Below are 21,621 nucleotides of genomic sequence, written 5' to 3'. Positions count from 1 at the left end.
TAAGAAGCATTCTTGGCTCACTCAGGTGGCAAGCAGTATAGTTAGAACCAGAACTCGGGGCATCCTGACTACCAAAAAAAACCCAACTGTTAAGTTGCTCAGTCTTGTCTGACTCTTTGTGGCCACGTGGACTGTAGCGCACCAGGCTCCTCTGTCCCTGGAATTCTCCAGGCAATGGGAAAAATCCCTTCTCTAGGGGATCTTCCCTACCCAGGGATCAAACCCACACCTCCCACCTTGTATGCAGATTCTTTGCCATCTGAGCCAATAGGGAAGCCCATGTCTCTATGAATCAGGGCTTCTCACATTACTCTTCATTTTCCCCAGGATGATAATAGATGAAATTTAACTGAAATCACATCCCATCAGCCCCAAGTGCCCCATTATTTGTTGAGATATTTGCAAATGTAACCAGCATGATAAATGCACTATTGCCTTTGTCACCGCTTCCTGCCGGGTGTCACAATGCTGGTGTAGATGTCTGCGTTTTGAGGGGCAGGTTGTGAGTAGGAGTGTTTGAAGGCCACATAGAGAGAGTGTCTTATCCAAACTAATGCCTTATCCATGGTGAAGCCCTCCAGTGGCTCTGCACGGCTGGACCAAATCTGGTATTTGCAACAAACAGCACATGAGTGTACTTCCACGTGTCTCAGAAACCAAGGGACAGCTTCCTTCTGCATGTCTCCCTTCGTCACAAATCCCAACAGATATCACTACTAGAATTAGTACAAGATGGTGACTGCTGGCTCTAGAAAACCCAAAGTCTTTTCACATATGGCAACCTTTATTCAGTCTATGGAAGATGATCTCAATAAAATGCATAGAAATTTAAAGATGTGGGGTATAACTTCTGTAAGAGGAATGGTTCTAGGCTCTAGAACAGTGCCTCATCCAAAGTGAGTGCATTGTTGAGTAAATGAATGAGTTAAGAACTCAATGACTCTTTCCAGTTACATTCCAGAGAAGTCCACAGACTATTGTAGTATCTCATAAACTGGCAGTCATGATGCCCCAGGCAGAGAAGAGTCTTGATTAATCCTTTGTTGAGTGTGGTTAGAGGTGGTTCTATTTTCAGAGGGGCTTCCCTGGTGGCTCAAGCTGTAAAGAATCCACCTGTAATATGGAGACCCAGGTTCAATCCCTGGGTCAGATAGATCCCCTGGAGAAGGGATTGGCAACCCACTCCAGTATTCTTGCCTGGAGAATCCCATAGACAGAGGAGCCTGGTGGGCTACAATCCTTGGGATCACAGAGGTCCCTAGATGCCACAGGAAGCATGCCATCTGTGGAACTGAGATATCCCAGCACCTTGTGGGGTCCTGGCATTTAATAGTCAGGTCATAGCACAATATCTGAGCCATAGCTTAGCAATGACTAGGAGAATCACAACTCTGTTCTTGATTATGGAATATCCATAAATAGAAAAACTACCTATTAAAAAATATTGCTTTAGACTTAGTTGTTGAGAGAGCCAAGACAAATAACATGTGATCTTCCTGGTTACAATGATCACTTTATTGATGTTGCTGGAAGCTTTGCTCTATGAATAATTTTCTCCCACCTCCCCGTGAGGGTGCACTGAAGTGGCTTCTTGGGAAAACACTGGTAGAATTGAATGCTTATGACTTTTAAGCTGCTGGAACACTCTAAACAAAGTAAGTTACCGTTAGATAATCCAAAAGATTCTTAGAGAAACTGGGGCTGTATCCTGACTAAGCTGTTATATCTTTTCATTTTAAAACTAAAATTATGCCTGCCTCTGGGAAAGAAAAAGAAGAATTTGAGCATAAAATCAATAAAATGACTTCCAATTAGTCAGATACACTTGAGGTACTGTGCTGTTTATTTTAGAAGGGGGAAGAAAGCAAACAAATAGAGGGTTGTGGCCAGTTTTCTTTGCTGAACTGTAAGAGAGATTATTCAAAGAAAAAAAAAAGGATCATAAGTTCTTGCCTTTTGAATATGGCTGGAAATCCATCATCATTTTGAAACCCTTTCCACCACATGGCATCATGCTGGTAAACTTTGGAGTGAATTCCTGTCCAGAAGAGTAAGACTCCAGCCTCCACCAGTTATGGCAAAGACTGGAATTACAAAAAAAAAAAAAAAAAAAAAATGGAGGCAGCATTCTGTTTTTATTTGCTCTGTATTTAGTAAGACAGGATATATTTTAAAAATCACTTTGCTAGAGTGAGAAGTGAGGATTTGTGGATTAAATCCCTTTTTTAAATTGTGGTAAAAGTCACATAATATAAAACATACTATTTTAATCATATTTAACTGCACAGTGAAATGGCGCTAAGGACATTCACATTGTTGTGCAATTCTCCCTGACATCCATCTCAACGAATTTTTTACCTCCCTAAACTGGAATTCTGCCCCAGTTAAACACTTTAGGCCTCAGTCCCCTTTCCAACCCCCCACTCCCCATCTTCCAGCTCCTGGCATCTACCAATGTACTTTCTGACTCTATGAATTCGACTATTCTAGGTACCTCATATAAGTGGAATCAAACAGTATTTGTCTGCACCTAATGTATATTGGCGGAGAAGGCGATGGCACCCCACTCCAGTACTCTTGCCTAGAAAATCCCATGGACGGAGGAGCCTGGTAGGCTGCAGTCCATGGGTTCGCGAAGAGCTGGACATGACTGAGCGACTTCACTTTCACTTTTCACGTTCATGCATTGGAGAAGGAAATGGCAACCCACTCCGGTGTTCTTGCCTGGAGAATCCCAGGGACGGGGAAGCCTGGTGGGCTGTCATCTATGGGGTCACACAGAGTTGGACACGACTGAAGCGACTTAGCAGCAGCAGCAATGTATACTGGAATGCATTTTTAAAAAATTTGGAATATTATTGCTTTACAATGTTGTGCTAGTTTCTGCTGTACAGTAAAGATGGATTAACTCTTAATAGAAGTGAATTAAGCTTTTCCCTTTACCTCCCAGAGGGTGGCCCCCACCACAAGATGAAGAAGTGATCAGTTACCCAGGGATGGGCTTGACAACTGCTATACGGGTAGAGACTGGTTCTACACCCAGGGGTCTTTTATAGAGGTGGTCACGGGAGGGATTCTCTCCTGCTGGTAAACTACTATTCCATCTGGCAAGGAGGTTAGAAAGAAAGGGAAGTAGAAGATGGGCACCAAGGAAGTGGGGTGATATGTGCCAGGCCACACTACACACTAGCCAACGTCCCTTCTAAATGGGACTGTCAGGCTCCCTGGTTTGCATTCATCATTTCCATTATCTCCAATCCACCACAAACCCAGATTTCGAGAGTAAGAAAGACAGATGATCAAGGAATGAAAAAAGTGAATGTTTAAAGGGAAATTTGTAGCAAAATTGGTCTGGTTCTGTAAAAGAGACTGAAAAAATGATTGAATGATTTGACTGAATTTCCTGGAAACTGATGGAGAAGGAAATGGCAGCCCACTCTGGTATTCTTGCCTGGGAAATCCCATGGACAGAAGAGCCTGGTGGGCTCCATCAGGTCACAAAGAGTTGGACATGACTTAGAAACTGAGTATACACACCTGAAAATTCAATTTCCTATCGTCTAATTTTTTCCCTCACCTTGTAAAATAGTTTAAAGCTGTTGTATAGATTCACAACTTGCCTAATATTGTAGTTCTTTTTCTAAGTTTCATTCAACGATGCAACTATTAAATGTTGTTGTTCAGTCACTTGGTCGTGTCTGACACTTTGCAACCCCACGGACTGCAGCACGCCAGGCTTTGCTATCCTCCACTATCTCTGGAGGTTGCTCAAGTTCATGTCCATTGAGTCAGTGATGCTATCTAACCCTCTCATCCTCTGCCACCCTCCTCCTGCCCTCAATCTTTCCCAGCATCAGGGTCTTTTCCAATGAGTCGGCTCTTCGCATCAGGTGGCTAAAGTATTAGAGCTTCAGCATTAGTCCTTCCAATGAATATTCAGTCAGGTTGACTGAATATTCATTGGAAGGATTATTCCTTTATAATTGACTGGTTTGATCTCCTAAGTGTAGTTGTAAGACATGGACCTTGCTTGATGCTGCTGAACTTGAAATGTGGGCTTTTTGAGGAGGAAGGATGTTGATCGGATGGATTCCATTTTAAACTTTTAAACAGTTTTGTTTTCACATGTGGGAACATCAGCTGCAGATTTAGTACTCCATATGATGTTTGTAAAATCCAAAAGGAATTTGTTGGAAGATCATGAAGTTAGGTGACAACTCAGCAGAGTGCCTAGGATGCAGATGGCGCTCAGTCAGTGTTCGTGGGATGAGTGAGTGAGTGGCCAGGAAAAGCATTCATTGAGGGGATGAACACAACAGTGCTCTTGACACAGCTATGGAACTCAGTCAATGGGTGGCCTGAGGGAACATTTTACCGTTACAATTTGTTATTGATACAACTCACGGGACAGCTGCTCATTAGAAGACAGGGAATTAATGAGGCCAAGGATCTCCATTGAATGCCTCTAGGGGCCAGTTATCTTTGTTCTGTCCCAAGGCTGCATCCACCACCCATAACCTTTGCCAGCTGTCACACACCAGGGCATGCTCTTTGTCACACAGAGGCCCAGGAAGGAGACAGTGAGCAGATTAGCTCAGGCCCACTACCACTCAGGAGGAATAAAGCTACGGGCAAGCACTCTTTAGAGAGGACCATTGCAACAACGGAGTAAATGGAGAACAGTCTGTTTGGGGCCAACTGTGGCTGTCACCACATGCTGCGGTTGTGTGTGTGCAGTGCCCAGCACAGTTGACTGGAGACACCCTAGCCATGTTTGCTGAATGTGGAGTCATTCCAAAGCCCTGACTCTAGCAAAACACTCTGTACACAGAATTCAAAATGGACTTGGGCATATTACAACCACTTACCCCTTCCAGAAACCTCCTTTTGCTAAACCCATATATTTCAGAGGACTCCAGCATTACCTACTAACATTCCTGGAATAATGGACTAGTATATTTTCTTCCTGACAAGCCTCACCTTGATCTGCATTATCATTTAGCCCCCATCTGAAAACACCATTCATTTAAATAAGCAATAGAGACTGAAATAAAATTCCATTCATGCTTAACTCTCCAATGTGGTTTGGAAATGCTTTCTTCTTCAGCCAGTCTTATGTTACATGCTGGATGGTCTTTTCTTTGACCACCTCATAAAAAAGGGCTCATAAATACTTTTCATGTGTTATTTAAACTAGCAGTACTCCCCGAGGCACTGCACTTTTTTTTTTTTTTTTTTAATCCTTTGTGTATTTCTAAAGCATTTCTAAACCAGTAGCAGAGGTAAAAGCATATTCTAACTTTGAGAGGGCCATGTTCTATCACTATCAGGCCACAAATTTCCTTTACTGATAAAAGAATTTACTTCTCAGCGAAATGTTGCCTGACTTATATGTTTTCTTTCTAAAAATAATCTGGTGTGAGCAGTAAGTGCCAGAGATAGAATATAAGTGTCTTTTCTTAATGCTCAGAAATTGTGACTTTTCAGTACAAGGATGTTCTAGGATATTTTGCTAAACAAGAGCTTATTCTCTCACAACAGTCTTATTAACTTCTGAATAATAAGGTAGAGAAGATAGAGGGGTTGATGTTGCTCTGTATACAGGCTCATCAGGCTGTGTGTAGCATGGACTTGACTCAAACCTGAAACGGTCCATCTCCCCTTTCTAACATGGCTGGCACTTAACTATGCCCTGACTCACACGTTTCTTTTTCCCTCCAATATCTTAGCTCTTGTATTTTCATTATGCTTGTCCTTCCCACTCTGAGATAAATGTTCATTGGCTGTACCACTGCATCCAACTACTACGTTCTTCATCTCAAGTTGACACGAATCCATCATTGCTCCCTACTCAGGTCATAGAATCATAATATCTATTAGAGTTAGAAGGGGGTTGACAGACAATCTAGTCTTTCCCTCTAAGTATGGAAATTCTTCCTTTGATAGTCCTCGTGGATACCCCTTTAGTATTTGTTTCCATCATTTTAGGAACAAGTAGTTTTCAGCTTTGCAGGTTGTACTCCTATGGCTCAAACTGAAAGAGAGCCTAAACATGGATTGCATCTTCAACCTTCTGTTGGCACTTACCTTCAAAGTTTATGAACTCAGTGGAACTTTGTACCTAATTTTGCAAGACTAAGGATTTGAAAAATGTCAACTCTGGTGGTCTAACTGCCTTATTTGCAATCATCTTTCAATCTATATGGGCTTCCCTGGTGGCTCAACAGTGAAGAATCTGCCTGCAATGGAGGAGACCTAGATATGATCCCTGGTTCAGGAAGATCCCTTTGAGAAAGGAATGGCCATCTATATATTCCAATCCATATGAACAGATGTGACTTCTGGACAAAATTCATGGACCCATATTTCAAGTTGCTTTCTGGTCTTTACCTGGATTGGTTTTTCTTTAATTCATTTAGCAAATCTTTCTTGTTCTCCTCCAGACATTATGCTAGGCACTGGTGGTACAGGCATGAACCAGACAACACTCCTGGTCTCTTAGAGCTTACCTCTGATGGGGTATTTAGACAACAAACATATAACATGTCCCATAGGTTCCTCAAACAAACTGAGCTTGGAAATTAACCTGACAGCTGCCTTCCTCTTTAACTCTTCACGCCCTGAAATCCTACATCCATGCTTCTCAAATTGTGTTCCCCAGAGTAGCGGCAGATCTGAGACCTTGTTACTGGGTTGAAACATTGAGAACTGGAGTCTAGAAATCTATGTTTTCGTAAGCCCTCTAGGTGATTCTGATGCATGCTCAAGTTTGACAGCCTCTGTCTATGTGTAATCACTATATGGCAGTCCCTTGATATCTGCAGGGTATTGGTTCCAGGACCCTTGTGGACACCAAAATCTGTGGATGCTCAAGTCCCATATATAAAGTGATTCAGTGCAGTGGGTTCTCTGCATCCACAGGTTCCACAGTTGGTTGAATCCATGGATGCAGAGCCTATGGATGTGGAGAGCAAAGTCTACTGCTGCTGCTAAGTAGTTTCAGTCGTGTCCGACTCTGTGCGACCCCACAGATGGCAGCCCATCAGGTTCCCCTGTCCCTGGGATTCTCCAGGCAAGAACACTGGAGTGTGTTGCCATTTCCTTCTCCAACGCATGAAAGTAAAAAGTGAAAGGGAAGTCGCTCAGTCTTGTCTGACTCTTCGAGACCACATGGACTGCAGCCTACCAGGTTCCTCCATCCATGGGATTTTCCAGGCAAGAGTACTGGAGTGGGGTGCCATTGCCTTCTCCGAGCAAAGTCTAGAGCCTCTCATATTAGAGCTGTCACAGCCTCTTGATTTCTCTTTCTCTTCTCTAGTCACAAAGTCTTGTTAATCCTCCTTAGAATCCTCTTCCAGGCTTTAAATTCAGCCATTGGAATCTGCTAGGTTTTAAGTTCAGACCCTTATATCTTGCCTGGTGTAACTTCCTAATTGGCTTCTTCCCCATCATTTACTTTCTCTTCTAGTGCATCCTGCATATAGTCAACAGAGTTATCTTCCTAGGTTAAAAAAACTTTTCTTGTCCTGAAAAGCAATAGTGATCAAACAAAAGTTCCTGTTGTTTTCTGGTTACCTTCTGGATAAAATCTAAAATAACTGAGACACACAGAGGTCCTGAATTTCGAACGGAGCTGATGTCTCAGCCTTGCCTATGCACGCCTGTGCTTATTCCCTGCTTCTCCCTGACCCCTGAATACACCAGCTCTCTATTCCCTTTTGTGATTTTCTCTGCAAATAGCTCTTGGTTGTGACTACGCAATCACCACATCTCCTCCTATCCCAGAGTCCTGTCCCTGTCTTTTTCAGCTGGCAAAACTTTCCTCCTTCCAAAACTAGACTGAATGTCATCTCATCTCTGAAGCCTTCTTTGACTTCTCCTGGGGGATTTACTTGCTCCCCTGACTCCCCATAGTGCTTTGTTCATACATAAGGGAAGCACAGCTGTGTTCAGTGTCCATTTTAATCAATGAAAATGTGAGACACAGAGACTGTATGCTTTGTCCAAGGTCACACAGCCGGACAACAGCAGGGTCAAGAATGAACCAAGATCTTCTGGCTACTAATCCAGGATAGTATCTTCTGTGTTTACAAATCCTGTTTGTTGTGTTGAGTGGTGGGAGTAGTGAGAAATTTTTCTTTTCTTTAGACACTATCAGTGAAATCCAGGAGATTGTTTCTAATCCCACTTAAAGTGGGAGCCTTTGTTTTTGCTAAATTGAGAGCTGGAGAAACTTGAGGATCATTTTATGCTGCTGGAGTCTCCTGCTGAATTCCCATACTATCAAGGTTCTCTTACAACATCTGGCCACTTTACAGGGCATTTCATGGAGCAAATCAATTAACATTAAAAAAAAAAAAAAAAAAGTCAGGGCTGAGAGAAAGAAAATATTTGAATGGTAGCATAGCACTCTCCAAATTCCTGAATTGGGATGGCTGAATTGCGCAAAACCTTATAACTAACTTATTCTTAAACAAAATATAAACATTTTATTTTCTAATTTAGAATGGGATCATCAGATTCTTTGAACCATAAACAAAATATAGATATTATTTAGTACCAGTATCCTTAGCAATATTACTAGTTTATCCTTTCTCCGACAGTGGGGTCTGAGACCAAGACTGTGGGTTGAGAAATTATGTTTAGCAGTTAAGACCCCAGGGGGGGCTCTTTTGAGGTGTAGTCACTGGATTCTGTCTAAATAGTGTGGAAGAATCTTGGCAATGGCTACTGAATCACTTAAACAATGCTTGCTGAAAACACAGAAGCTATTTCCTGTTGTGACATTGCTGCTGCTGCTGCTAAGTTGCTTCAGTTGTGTCCGACTCTGTGCGACCCCATAGACAGCAGCCCACCAGCCTCCCCTGTCCCTGGGATTCTCCAGGCAAAAACACTGGAGTGGGTTGCCATTTCCTTCTCCAGTGCATGAAAGTGAGAAGTGAAAGTGAAGTCGCTCAGTCGTGTCCGACTCCTAGCGACCCCATGGACTGCAGCCCACCAGGCTCCTCCATCCATGGGATTTTCCAGGCAAGAGTGCTGGAGTGGGGTGCCATCGCCTTCTCCGAGTTGTGATGTTAAGTCCTGGTAAATTCACTTCAAATCAGTTGTTCCCACAGAGACTCAGTAAGTGTGTGCACATGCACAGAATTGTAAAGTCACTCATTTATCTCTGTTTTGAGCATGTAAATATCACAATGCTGATATATCTGAAGTACCCAGAATAGTGTTTGATGCATAGTAGGTGCTCTTATACATAGGTTGTCAAATTAATAAAGGAGTGTGATTAAAGAGGGGCTTCCCTGGTGGCTCAGACAGTAAGGAATCTGCCTGCAGTGTGAGAGACCTGGGTTCGATCCCTGGGTCAGGAAGATTGCGCTGGAGAAGGGAATGGCAACCCACTCCAGTATTCTTGCCTGGAGAATTCCATGGACAGAGGAGCCTGGTGGGCTACAGTCCATGGGGTCACAAAGAGTCAGACATGACTGAGCAACTGACCCTTCACTGTGATTAAATAATAGTGTTGGTGCTCTAATGGCTGATTAACCTAGTGTCACTATTTGATAAATTCTGTGATATTTTGGAAAGAACCTAATTACTTCTATTTGAAGAAATCCTCACCCGTAATGAAAGAGAAGAGCCCTTCTCTTATGGGGCTGGTGTAAGAATGAAATGACATTTATGAAGGGGCTCAATCACTAATTAGCAGTTTTATAGAAATAAATATATTTAACTTGAGTCCATTTCTTTATCTGTTAAACTGGGCTTCAAATGTCTGGCTTCTGACTCTCCTAGGGTCCAAAATGTCATAAATGTGACCATACTGTGAAATAGATGACCAGTCCAAGTTCGATGCATGAAACAGGGCACTCAAAGCCGGTGCACTGGGACAACCCAGAGGGATGGGATGGGGAGGGAGGTGGGAGGGGCGTTTGGGACCAGGGGACACATGTACACCTGTGGCTGATTCATATCAATGTATGGCAAAAACTACCACAATATTGTAAAGTAATTAGCCTCCAATTAAAGCGGATAAATTAATTTTTTTCTAAATGTGACCATACTTCCTAAGCTGCCAGTGCCATAGAATGTAAGATGCTGTTGTCACACACCTCTGTTAAGAGTTGACAAGCCAGTGCCCTTCCCAGGCACCTATCTTGACCAAAGTGAGGAGCATTAATGAACATGACTTTGAGATCACAAGGTTTGTTTCGTTTTTATTCACCTCTAAAACTCAACTGAAATTACTATTAAGTACCTTTTAAAAAATTAAAGGGTCTTCACTATCACTTAATTGATATTAACAGTGCTGAGAGTAGAGGAGAATTTTCCCAGTATTCCAGTTAATGGGAAAGGGTTTCCCTTCTTTTATCCACTCATGGAACCTCTTGGAAGGAGACTTTTTATCTAGTTATTTAACATACTCTTTCCCCAGTCCTTTCTCACTAGACATTGCCTGCTCTAGACACACACACACAGATATTGAAGTGATGCAGGCTTCATACTTTGTTTCTCTCTCTCCTTTCCCTAAGTCTTTTTTCATGCTGTGGATGGTAACGGACTATATATACTCTGTTGGAAATGAGAACATAGCAGTAATTCCAACAGAGAACTTCACTAGTTTGAAAAATTGAGCCAAGCTGCTTGACTTTCTAAACATTCCATCACATTAATACCTTGTAGGTCCATGGGGACCTTCCTCTAAATCTCTCCAAACACTTGCTCAAGTTTGGTTAATCCTCAGTGTAGCCATAGTGAGACATTCCCACATGTTGAAGGGGCTGTGAATGAAGCCCCCATCCAGGCCAGGAAGCTGCTCAGGAACCTGGGTGGGAAAAGGAAGCTTCTACCCCGAGCTCTGTTGTCCCTCAGCCCATGTGGGCACAGCCAGTGAAGCCGTGCGGCCAGACATGGGGAGAAGACAAGGAAGTTTGTTTCAAATCAAAATAAACTTTCAGATGAAACAAGAAACGTATTGCTTTATTTTCCATAGCTGAAAGATTCTGTATTTGCCAAATGATAGAATCAAAAGGCTCTGTCTGTAGTCAGCTGCTCTCTGTGGCCCCTGCCTGGAATTTCCCCTATGACCAAATTCATTATTAATAATGTTATTCAACAAACATTTACTGAGCACATTCCAGGCATTTGTCCTAGGTATTAGAAAAAATAAATGTGGACCAAACAGTATCTCTTGCCCTCAAGGAACTTGCTGTGTAAGAACTGAGAGAGACAAACAAATGATTAAAATAACATGGGAGAAATTTACATGCACCACACACATGCTTGTGAATTCGTTGTTCAGTCTTAAAAAAAAAAAAAACCTTCTTTCAGGAAGCCTTTCCTGAGTGTTCTCCACCTAAAATTAGTCCTCTGACTTTCCCTAGGTATCTATCTGTGCTTCCCTTGTGGTTCTTTCGTCTTCTTAATTATGATACCTTGCATTATCATTATGTACATAAATTATTTTCCTTAGTAATCTAAGTCTCTTGAGTATTCTGAGCACCTAGCACAGTAACTTGTACACAATAGCCACTTAATAATGTGAGTTGAATGAATAAAGAATAAGTCAAAACTTGGCCAATAATGTAAGAGATGTTATACTTTAAAACATAACAATATAAATCTTTGCTCACCACTTTCTCTCTTGGTAGGAATGTAAATTGATGCAGTCACTATGGAAAACCGTATGGAGGTTCCTTAAAAAAACTAAAGATAGAACTGCCATATGATCCAGTTATCCCACTCCTGGGCGTATATCCAGAAAAGATGAAAACTCTAATTTGAAAAGATACATACACCCCTATGTTCATAGCAATACTATTCACAATAAACAAGATATGGAAACAAAATGTCCATTAACAAAAAATGGATAAAGAAGATGTGGTACATACATACAATGGAATACTACTTAGCCATAAAGAGAATGAAATAATGGCGTTTGTAGCAACATGGATGGATCTGGAGGTTATCATACTAAGTGAAGTAAGTCAGAAAGAGAAAGACAAATACCATATGATATCATTTATATGTAGAATCTAAAATATGATACAATGAACTTATTTGCGAAACAGAAACAGACCCACAGACATAGAAAACAAAATTAAGGTTACCAAAAAGGAAGGGGGGTGGGGAAGGGATAAATTATAAGTTTAGGACTAGCAGATACACACTACTATATATGAAATAGATAAACAAGGATCTGCTGTACAGCACAAGGAAATATAATCAATGTCCTATAATAAACTATAATGCAAAAAAATAAAAAGTCTCTGTGTATATACACACACATATATATACATGTACACATACATATATATAATGTGTGTATAGCTGAATCACTCTGCTGTATACCTGAAACTAATACAACATTGTAAATCAACTATACTTTAATTAAAAAAAACTTTGTTCAATAAATATTTCTAGTAGCTGGTCAGGTGTAGAAAGGGAAGGAAGGAGGAAGAACAGAAGGAAGGAAGTCTACATGTGTATGAGCTGAACATCTATAGGGAATTTTCAGCTATATGAGTGATAATTTTAAGGCAGTACCACTGATTTAAATGGATTTTTGTTCTTATAATTCACCTCCGTAGATAAACTGAACAACACATGATGGGATTCCCAAATCATTCAAAGCTCAAATATCAACCCATATCCTGTGTGTGTAATTCATGTTATTCTTTTTTTTTGATATGACAAACTTAGGAAAGCTTATGCCCTATACTCTTTCCTGTTCAAAATTGGTATCTGGTGAATAAATTAGGACTATCTTTAATTTTCTAAGGGTAAATCTTTGGTGCTATACCAGTCAATCTGGTCTATGTAAATGTGAGAAGAACTTGTAAATAACAAATGAAAATGTATGAGGGACAGTAGAAATCACAAAACTCTATAATATGAAGCAGAAAAGCCAAGGTGTGCATTAAAAAAAAATAGGCATAAGGAAAGATGTTAATTCTGGGAAATAACCAGCAGGATCCAGGTGTACAAATAAATGCCAGAGCCTAAGTGTATGGGTGATGACATAATATTAGCCATAATAGAATAAGCATGTGAGAAAAAGTGTCAATTCATTTTTTGGAGCGCCTTAACCATCTGGAAGCATGCTTACATAGAGCTTAGTAACCAAATGTTTAATTTTCCTTAGACGGTTGCAGGACACATTTGGAACTTAGAACTGTGGCCGCCTACTCTGCTGGGTCCTTCTCGTCTTACCAGGCTGGGGAGGTGGCTTTGCAGTGGGGTTTTGGCATGGTGGATGCATGGACTAGACTGAGGAGAAGAGGGGCTACGTTTTCCACCATGAGGAAGGTTGGAGGTACTTCGAATCCTACCGGGATTCCCTTTCAAGGAATACCTTGGACTCAACTGTCTTTTTCCTGATGGATCATGTTTTGGATCATCCCTTTCCAAGGATATAATCATGGCCTGTTAACATTTTTTTGGACTTTGATTTGGCTGGCAAAGACGCTGTTTTTGGAAACCTGTTTTTGCTTAATTTCATTTCCTCTTCCCTGTTAAGCACATCATTGGACCAGAAGAGCAGAACCTCTGATTTTTGAAAGTCTGTGTTCATTGCTGCTGCTCCATTCATTTTGGGGAGAAAACTGAAACACACTTCTGACTTGTGTGGTTCTCTCCACGGGTAAGCCAGAACCCATACCCCGACCTGCCTGAGGTAGTTAACATAAGCATGGAAACAATAGTCATTTAATACTATCATAACATTACATAAGTCATTTCCTTCCCTTCTAGAATGTGAAGGGATATATGAGAAGCAAAGAAAAACTCATATTTTCCACAGGCCTCCAATTACCCTTTCATCTGTCCCAGAATATGGAGGGTGATGTTAAAACCTTGTGTGAGAATCTGGCAGGGTTTTGTATGTGTGTGTTGTCTCTGGTCTGGTTTCTAAAACCAGTCTAGTGATCTGGAAGATTTGCCAGTAAGGGCCGATTGTTCCACAGGACTTGTCAGTTTAATTCTTAGACAGTGGCTTTCCGTGCTTTTAAAGAATACAGAACATGGCATGGCAGGATTCCTGCTTACTCCCTTTTGGCAAGTGTGTTTGGCATCCATGCGACAAACAAATTAGTGGCACCTTTGGAAAATGCAGGAATTTTATGATCCGAGAGAAACATGATGAAAAGGAATGAAGAAAAGTCTGAGGGACTGAAATTTATTCTCAGACGTGCAACTTTGTGAATCTAATGGGAGACAGCTTTTCCATTGCTATCAAAGAGGTAAAATGGATTGATTTCACGTATCCATTCACCTAACAGACATCTTTTGAGCTCCCACTGTGTGACAGCACTTGTTCAGTTGTCAAGTCCAGTCTGACTCTGCGACCCCATGGATTACAGCACACCAGGCTCCTCTGTCCTCCAGTGTTTCCCCAAGTTTGCTCAAATTTGTGTCCATTGAGTCAGTGATGCTATCTTACCATCTCATCCTCTGCAGGCCTCTTCTCCTGTTGCCTTTGATCTTTCCTAGCATCAGGGGCTTTTCCATTGGGTTGGCTTTTCACATTAGGCGGCTGAAGTATTGGACTTTTCAGCATCAGTACTTCCAATGAATATTCAGGGTTTATTTGCTTTAGGATTGACTGGTTTGATCTCTTTGCAGGCCAAGGGACTCTCAAAAGTCTTCTCCAGCGCTATAATTCGAAAACATCAATTCTTCGGTGTTCAGCCTTCTGTAGTCCAACTCTCACGTCCATACATGACTACTGGAAAAACCGTAGTTTTGCTACATGGACTTTTATTGGAACTATGTGACAGTGCTGTTCTTACACTAATGATACACAGACAGACCTGGAGATTGTGCGGGTTTGGCTCCAGACCATTGCATTAAAGCAAATATCACAGTGAAGCAAATCATACGAATTTATCAGTTTCCCAATGCATGTGAAACTGTTGTATACACTTTAGTGCAGTCTGTTAAGTATGAAATAGCACTATGTCTAAAAAGTGCATAGGTTTTCATTAAAAATGCTCTACTGCTAAAAAGGCTAACCATTATCTGAGCCTTCAGCCAGCCATAATCTTTTTGCAGTAGTAACATCAAAGGTCACTGGTCACAGATCACCCTAATAAATATTATAACCATAATGAAAAGGTTTGAAATGTTACAGGAATTACCAAAATGTGACACGGAGACACAAAGTGAGCAGATGACATTGGAAAAATAGTGCCAACAGAGCTGCTTGATGCAGGGTTGCACAAACCCTCAATTTGTAAACAACACAAACAAAAATGCAGTCCTTGTGAAGTTGAAGTAAAGCAAAGCACAGTATAGCGAGGTATTCTTGTAAGAGTTAATAAAACTGTGTGTGAGTGCTCAGTTGCATCTGACTCTTTGCAACCCCATAGACTGTAGCCCATGAGGCTCCTCTGTCCATGGGATTCTCCAGGCCAGAATACTGGAGTGGGTTGCCATTTTCTTCTCCAGGGTATTTTCCTGACCCAGGGATCAAACCCGCTTCTCTTGTGTCTCCTTCATTGTCAGGTGGGTTCTTTACCAGCTGAGCCACCAGGAAAACTAGGGCTCTCTTGAAACTTTAAGTCATGAGATCATACAGTAGTGAAGCAGTGTTTGATTTGAATAGAAAAAATGTTACTGGCACTCAACTTCCCTTTCAAAGTGAAAGTGTTAGTTGCTCAGTCGTGTCTGACTCGTTGCCAACTCCACGGACTGTAGCCGGCCAGGCTTCTCTGTCCGTGGGATTTCCCAGACAAGAATACTGGAATGGGTTGCCATTGCCTTCTCCAAAAGTCACCATGAAAGTAATTAGAGATTGACATGGTTCTTTGAAAAAAATGACAGTGATGTGATGACTGATAATGCTTTTCGACTTTATAGCTGTTATCTTCCAGTGTAGCTTCTGGAAGAGGTGTAATGGATTATGATGGCACACACAGTAAAAGAGATAAGACATAAGCACAGGCTGTGCATGTGGCAGCATTACTTCTGGGGAAGGATTTACTGGTCCAGCAAGGTGTTGGCTTCTATCCCTCAATGTGCCAACTGGAACCCTGGTACCACATCTCAGTCCCAAGCCTCTGATTCCCATCAGTGAGCTTTGCTGTTCTGACACATGTAAAAGCTTATCATTGGCCAAAAGTGGTAGGAAATGGCCAAGCTCACCACCCCCCCCCACCTGCCTTCACCCAGTGTTCTCGCTCACCATCATGCCCCCCATAAACCCAGCATCAAGCAAATAAGAATATGCATAATCCTCAGACTCCGGGTATCTGTAAAACAGTAACAAAATACTAAAAACATCTGGTGCTCACTGACAACAGGAGTGGCAGGTCTTGCCTAGAGCAGTCAAGGATCAGATCAGAGAGTAACTGGGCTTTGTAAATCGCTTCTCTCAGCATCCCCAATTCCCCACCCAATATAAGAAAAATAAAATTAATAAACGCACACATGCGCACAGAGATTTTTCCCTCTTTTTTCACCATCTGATAGATATTGGGATAGATTTTGTATCTCAGGTACTTGCCAACCAGCGGTTTTAGTGCTGATGTATTTGAGAAAGATGGCTATTATAGAATGGATTTCACTTAAATACCAATAAACAATAAGCCTCCTTCCATAACATTATTCACCAGAGATGAAAGTTAATGCCATCTTCTCCCAGCCCGATGCCCAAGTCAAATATGATTACTGATTGGAATTTTTCACTGGATCAAAACAGTCAACATCAAGCAGTAGTCCTACCATTTCTCCCCCCCCCCAAAAAAAAGTGTTCTCATAAAAGGAAAGGGGAGAAATAATTAAAAGGATAAAAAACAGCCCTTAAATAGCATGTGCTCCCTTCTTTCCTATTGAGAAGAAATCGGATTCTCAGCTTGTTAATTAGCTTATAAATACAGGAGTTTCCTGGTTATTCTCTCTTTGGTGGCAGAGTGTGACTTTGAAGTCAGCTTCACTGTTGAGTGGTTGGACGTTGAGCTAATGAGATTTTACTGTTTTGAACAGCTGGTCAGATTTGGAGGTCCCTCGAGCCTAAAGGCAACTGCTGATTTACAAGGATCCTGTAATATACGCAGTCGTGGCTGATGCTTTTGTTGTTGATTTAGGCTGGAGCAAAGGTGTAGATTTTGTGATGCCATAAAAACGTCAAGTGATTGATTTGAGAATATGTAATACCTATAGGTAGCCCCCACTAGGAGCCAAGCATCTTGTGTGGCTCATATTCAAGACTGTTTTAGGAAGGTTTGGGTGTTCAATGTGCCTGTGTTTTAGAGGAGGCCACTTTGGATGAATTGGCTGTTTACAGCTGGGTGGAGCTGCAAAGAAGCCTTTGAAAATTCAGACTCCCTCCTTCTCTCCCTTCCTTGTTAAGGATGTTAAAAGCAGATTCCAGAACTCATATCTTGTTACCTCTACATCTGTGTTCTCTGAAAAAACCGACATGTTCTTCAAAAGATAAACATCATAATTCTTTGCTATCATCTAACACCTAGTCCATTTTCTTCTTGTTTTTTTGAATTGTCTTGGAAGTATCTTTTAAAACTGTTTTGTTCATCCCAGGATCCACACAAAGTTACTCATTATCATTTGGTTGTTAAATCTCTTCATCCAGAATAGTGTCGTCTGAGGTAGATACTTTTATTCCCATTTACAGACAGGAAAACTGAGGCCCAAAAGAACCCACAGGGAATGAGAGGAGACAATGGTCTCTCAGAACCCAAATCCCTTCCTATACTGCCTCCTTCTTTTTCCTGGCACATTCATTCTTCCTGTTGAGGTTGGGTTGATTTACTCTCTTCCTTTCCACCTTACTTTTTATTATTATTATTTATTTATTTTTGGCTGTGCTGGGTCTTTGTTGCTAGTGAGTTTTTCTCTAGTTGTGATGAACAGGGACTCCTCTCCAGTTGCAGTGAATGGCTTTCTCGTTGCAGTGGCTTCTCTTGTTGCGGAGCATTGGCTTTAGCCTGTGGCCTCCTGGGCTCTAGAGCACAGGCTCAGTAGTTGTGGCACACGGGCTCAGTTACTGTGTGGCATGTGGGATCCTCACGGATTGAACCTGTGTCTCATGCTCTGGCAGGCAGATTCCTTACCACTGAGCCACTAGGGAAGCCCTCCACCTTACTCTCTGATCCTCATTGCACCTTAGCAGAATTTCAGATCAGAGTTCAGCTTGTATTGCATTCCTGTTCCATGTGATTGGAGCTTTTTCCTGAATTATTTCAGAATAAAGAGAGGCTGAATCAAAAAAAAAGTCATGCAGTTTGTCCTAGAGCTTGGAGGTACGGTGCTGCTGTTTCCCTTGGTCACTTCCAGAGTCTTGCTGGGTGCTTCAGTCAGCTCCCTGGTTCTTTATGGAAAAAGTGGAAGCTGCTGCTGAGGAGATGAATAATTCCCTTGTGGCTCAGATCGTTAAGAATCCTCCTGCAACATGGGAGACCTAGGTTCAATCCCTGTGGGTAGATTCCCCTGGAGGAGGGCATGGCAGCCTACTCCAGTAATCTTGCCTGGAGAATCCCCATGGACAGAGGAGTTTGGTGGGCTACAGTCCATGGGGTCACAAAGAGTCAGACATGACTGAGTGACTATGTACACAGCACACACAAGACAAGTTTATTTCTCTATTCTTTTACAGAATTAGAGACAGGGCCTCTGTATTAAAGCCACCAACTAGTCTAGGTGCGTATTAGAGACAGAATTTATGAATCATGTGTTCACTAATACCGGCTCAGAAAATAGAAGTTCCTTTCAGGTACCAGTGAGAGCACAGAGAGAGCCCCCCTGCGCTCCCCTCGCCTTGGTGGGGTGGTGGGATCAAAGGAAAACACAGGAAATATTTCCCACATCCATAAAAACCTAGGCTTTACCTCTCTTCATCTGGTCCAGCATTCCATCTCTCCCAGAGGCAACCCTACCCCAGTCCCACTCTCAGCCATGCCCTCGCATCCTGTCGAGGAACTGTGGTGTGTTTGAAACCCCGGTGCTGAGGTCTGCCTTGGCTGATGTGGGTCTCCTCCACTGATGTGCTCATTTCCCCTCTCAGCCCCCAACCCCTCGCCCTTCCGGATGCTGAGCCCTGCCTGAGGTTGCCCCCGCGCTGTGGCATGGTGCACTTTGGACTTGCTGTGTGCTTTTACACCGAATGGGCCTGAGTTTAAACCACAGGTCAGCCGTATGCCCCATAGGATCTTGTGCCAGCCCCCTACCCCCATCATTCCAGCCATGCTGTGCCTGCTTTCTGATGGCAGACCCAGGATGGGAAGATCTAGCCCGCTGGGTTAGGGCGGCTAGCTCTTTTTAAAAAATGTTTATTTGGCTGCACTGGTCTTTGTTGCAGCACATGACCTTCACTGTGGCATGGAATCTTTCAGCTGAAGCATGAGAACTCTTAGTAGCAGTATGTGGGATCTAGTTCCCTGACCTAGGATCAAACCCTGGCCCCACAGCCTTCACTGGCAGCATGGAATCTTAGTCACTGGACCACCATGGAAGTCCCAGCCCTATTTTTAGTCTCCATTATCTTACAGCAACTGGTGTAATTTTTTTTCTCGTTATCTTTCCCGAGTACTAGTCCTCAGACTTTAGTTAGTGATATTTCTTTGTAATAATCATGATTTTATTTAGGTAACATAAAATACCTATTCTTCCATGTAAAACCTGGCACTTCTTCTGTTCATTCCTAAATATCCCTCTCTTGAATTTCTAGTAAGTTTTCATTTATTTGCCCAATAATAGACGGTCTAGAAATCCTCCAACAACTTATAGCTAACCTGGGGGAGCCAATGGCCAAGGGCTTGGGTGCTGCTGAACTCTGCTTGAAAGTGGCTACACAGAGAGCCAAATTGTGAGGTTAGGGCGTAGTCCTTCAGACTGCCAAGTCTGCTGAAGATTCATGGAAGTCACTGAAAGCTATTATACTTGCAGCTGTGGCTTATGACAGGCAAAGGATACAGACTAGAATTAGTCAAAGGAAGAGATGCGTAGGGCAGAGTCTGAGAAGGTCCAAACACAAAGCCTCCATCATCCTCAAGAATGTGTCACTCCTGGGCGTCAACATGTGACAGTCTGCATGGAACACTGCCACCCAGCGAGGTTCGCCTGAACTTCAGTGTTCGGGGTTTCTATCAGGGCTTCATTACATAGGTATGATTGAGTGATTGCCCACACGGTTGATCTCAACCTCCTGGTCAACTGCATGATCTAAAGCCTTCACTCAAAAGCACATGTTTGGTCTCTTTTAGAAAGCTGGTCACGCCAGATATTAGGGTGTGTCAGAAATACACAGTAATCTGAGGTGTGAGCTGGCCACCTTTCATCTGGTGTGGCCAGCTTTCTCCCTGAACAAAGACCCGCCTATCACAGATGACATCAATTCCCTACCAGGAACTGAGGGCAAAGGCCACACCTCTTATTGGGAAAGTCCACATTCTTTACCAGACAGTGACTTAGCAAGTCTCTTTTCTGTGCTCACTCTTCAATTTCTGGGGCTGTTTTCCTGGCAAGTCAATTAAAATAAACCAGCAAAGCTGTTATTCTCTAACACTTCCCTTTAATCCTTGGACCCAAACATCATCACTTGCCAGATTAATGTATATGGCATTGTATTAATTCACCTAGCACAGTAGGTAGGACAAAGTTGGCATTCAGTAGACCAGAAGTTCTAGTCTGTGAGCCCCCTGAAATCATATGTAAAACTTTGCAAGTATGTTTACATTTGGGTTTGGGTGGGGGAATCAGGGTTCATATATTTCATCAGATTTCAAAGAGGTCTATGTTCCATAAAAGGTGGAGCCCTCCTGGCCTAGATAAAAGTGAGTTCTCTCCCCACACATCACCACTGTTGGGCTGTTTCTTCATGAGCTCTAGGAATTTGGTTTGCTAAGAGAAGGAAGCACGGAGGAGACAGTGCCTGGGCTGGCAGTGTAAGGGCAGTTTTGCTGTCTTGGTTTACAAGGCCTCTTGGGTTAATTCTAGAAGCATCAAAGCACCCGTTTCTTCTGTCTTTCCTGTGCTCTGCAGGCCAAGAGTTTCTGGTGCTAAAATCAACAACTGGCAGTTTCATCAGACTCCGCAGAAGGAAGGAAGTAGTTTAGGTTCCATACTTTTACATTATATAACAGCATTACTATGCGACCTTCAATTCCTCAATCTGTTTACTTAAACTTAAAAAACAGTACTAATGCTATAAATGGAATAAACTCTGTCCAAACCTGAGCATTTGTAATAAGCATGCAGCCAGTAATATAGCCCCTGAAATAATAAACCACTTACCCTTGATGGTCAAGAGATGTATATAGAGAATAGATAAAGATCTCCATCTATATATCACCTTTAGATTTCATTAACTACGGCTAGCTGGGGGAGGGGAGGAGAGAGGTTCTACTGATTTTAAACTATAGAAAAAAATTCCACACACTTGATTTTGCATCCCTCAAAGCTTTGATATAATCATGAAAATTACAATGTGTTTGTCCCAGTCAGGACTCCACTTTGTTTTATTTTATGGAGAAGAAATCTGGCTAATTTTCAGTTTGCTCTGTGTAGTTATTAAAACATCTTGGCTCTTATCAGACAAGGAAATAAGTATTTGATGCTCAGTAATCCTGAGTCATTCAGAGGCATTAATTGAGTTCCACCCAGCACATG

At 42.1% G+C, this 21,621-nt stretch overlaps 1 long non-coding RNA gene across 3 annotated transcripts in view; it reads left to right on the top strand.

The window, feature by feature from the left end:
• The window catches only part of LOC147359371 (uncharacterized), a 119,852-nt gene that overhangs the window by 62,534 nt on the left and 35,697 nt on the right, over positions 1-21,621 (top strand). The window contains exon 3 of one of the 3 annotated variants that reach the window (XR_015140749.1): positions 13,142-13,272. The exons of the other annotated variants lie outside the window; for them this stretch is intronic. This is a non-coding gene — a long non-coding RNA (uncharacterized LOC147359371). Of the gene's footprint in view, positions 1-13,141; positions 13,273-21,621 lie in introns of those variants that run through there. 3 annotated transcript variants of the gene reach the window in all.

Source organism: Bos grunniens, chromosome 14, assembly GCF_055505025.1.
Source record: "Bos grunniens cultivar Pamir isolate PY7600 chromosome 14, Bosgru_T2T1.0, whole genome shotgun sequence".
In the NCBI taxonomy this organism is placed as follows: Eukaryota; Metazoa; Chordata; class Mammalia; order Artiodactyla; family Bovidae; genus Bos; species Bos grunniens.
The sequence above is the reverse complement of the archived record's forward strand: the minus strand, read 5'-3'. Positions and strand labels throughout refer to the sequence as shown.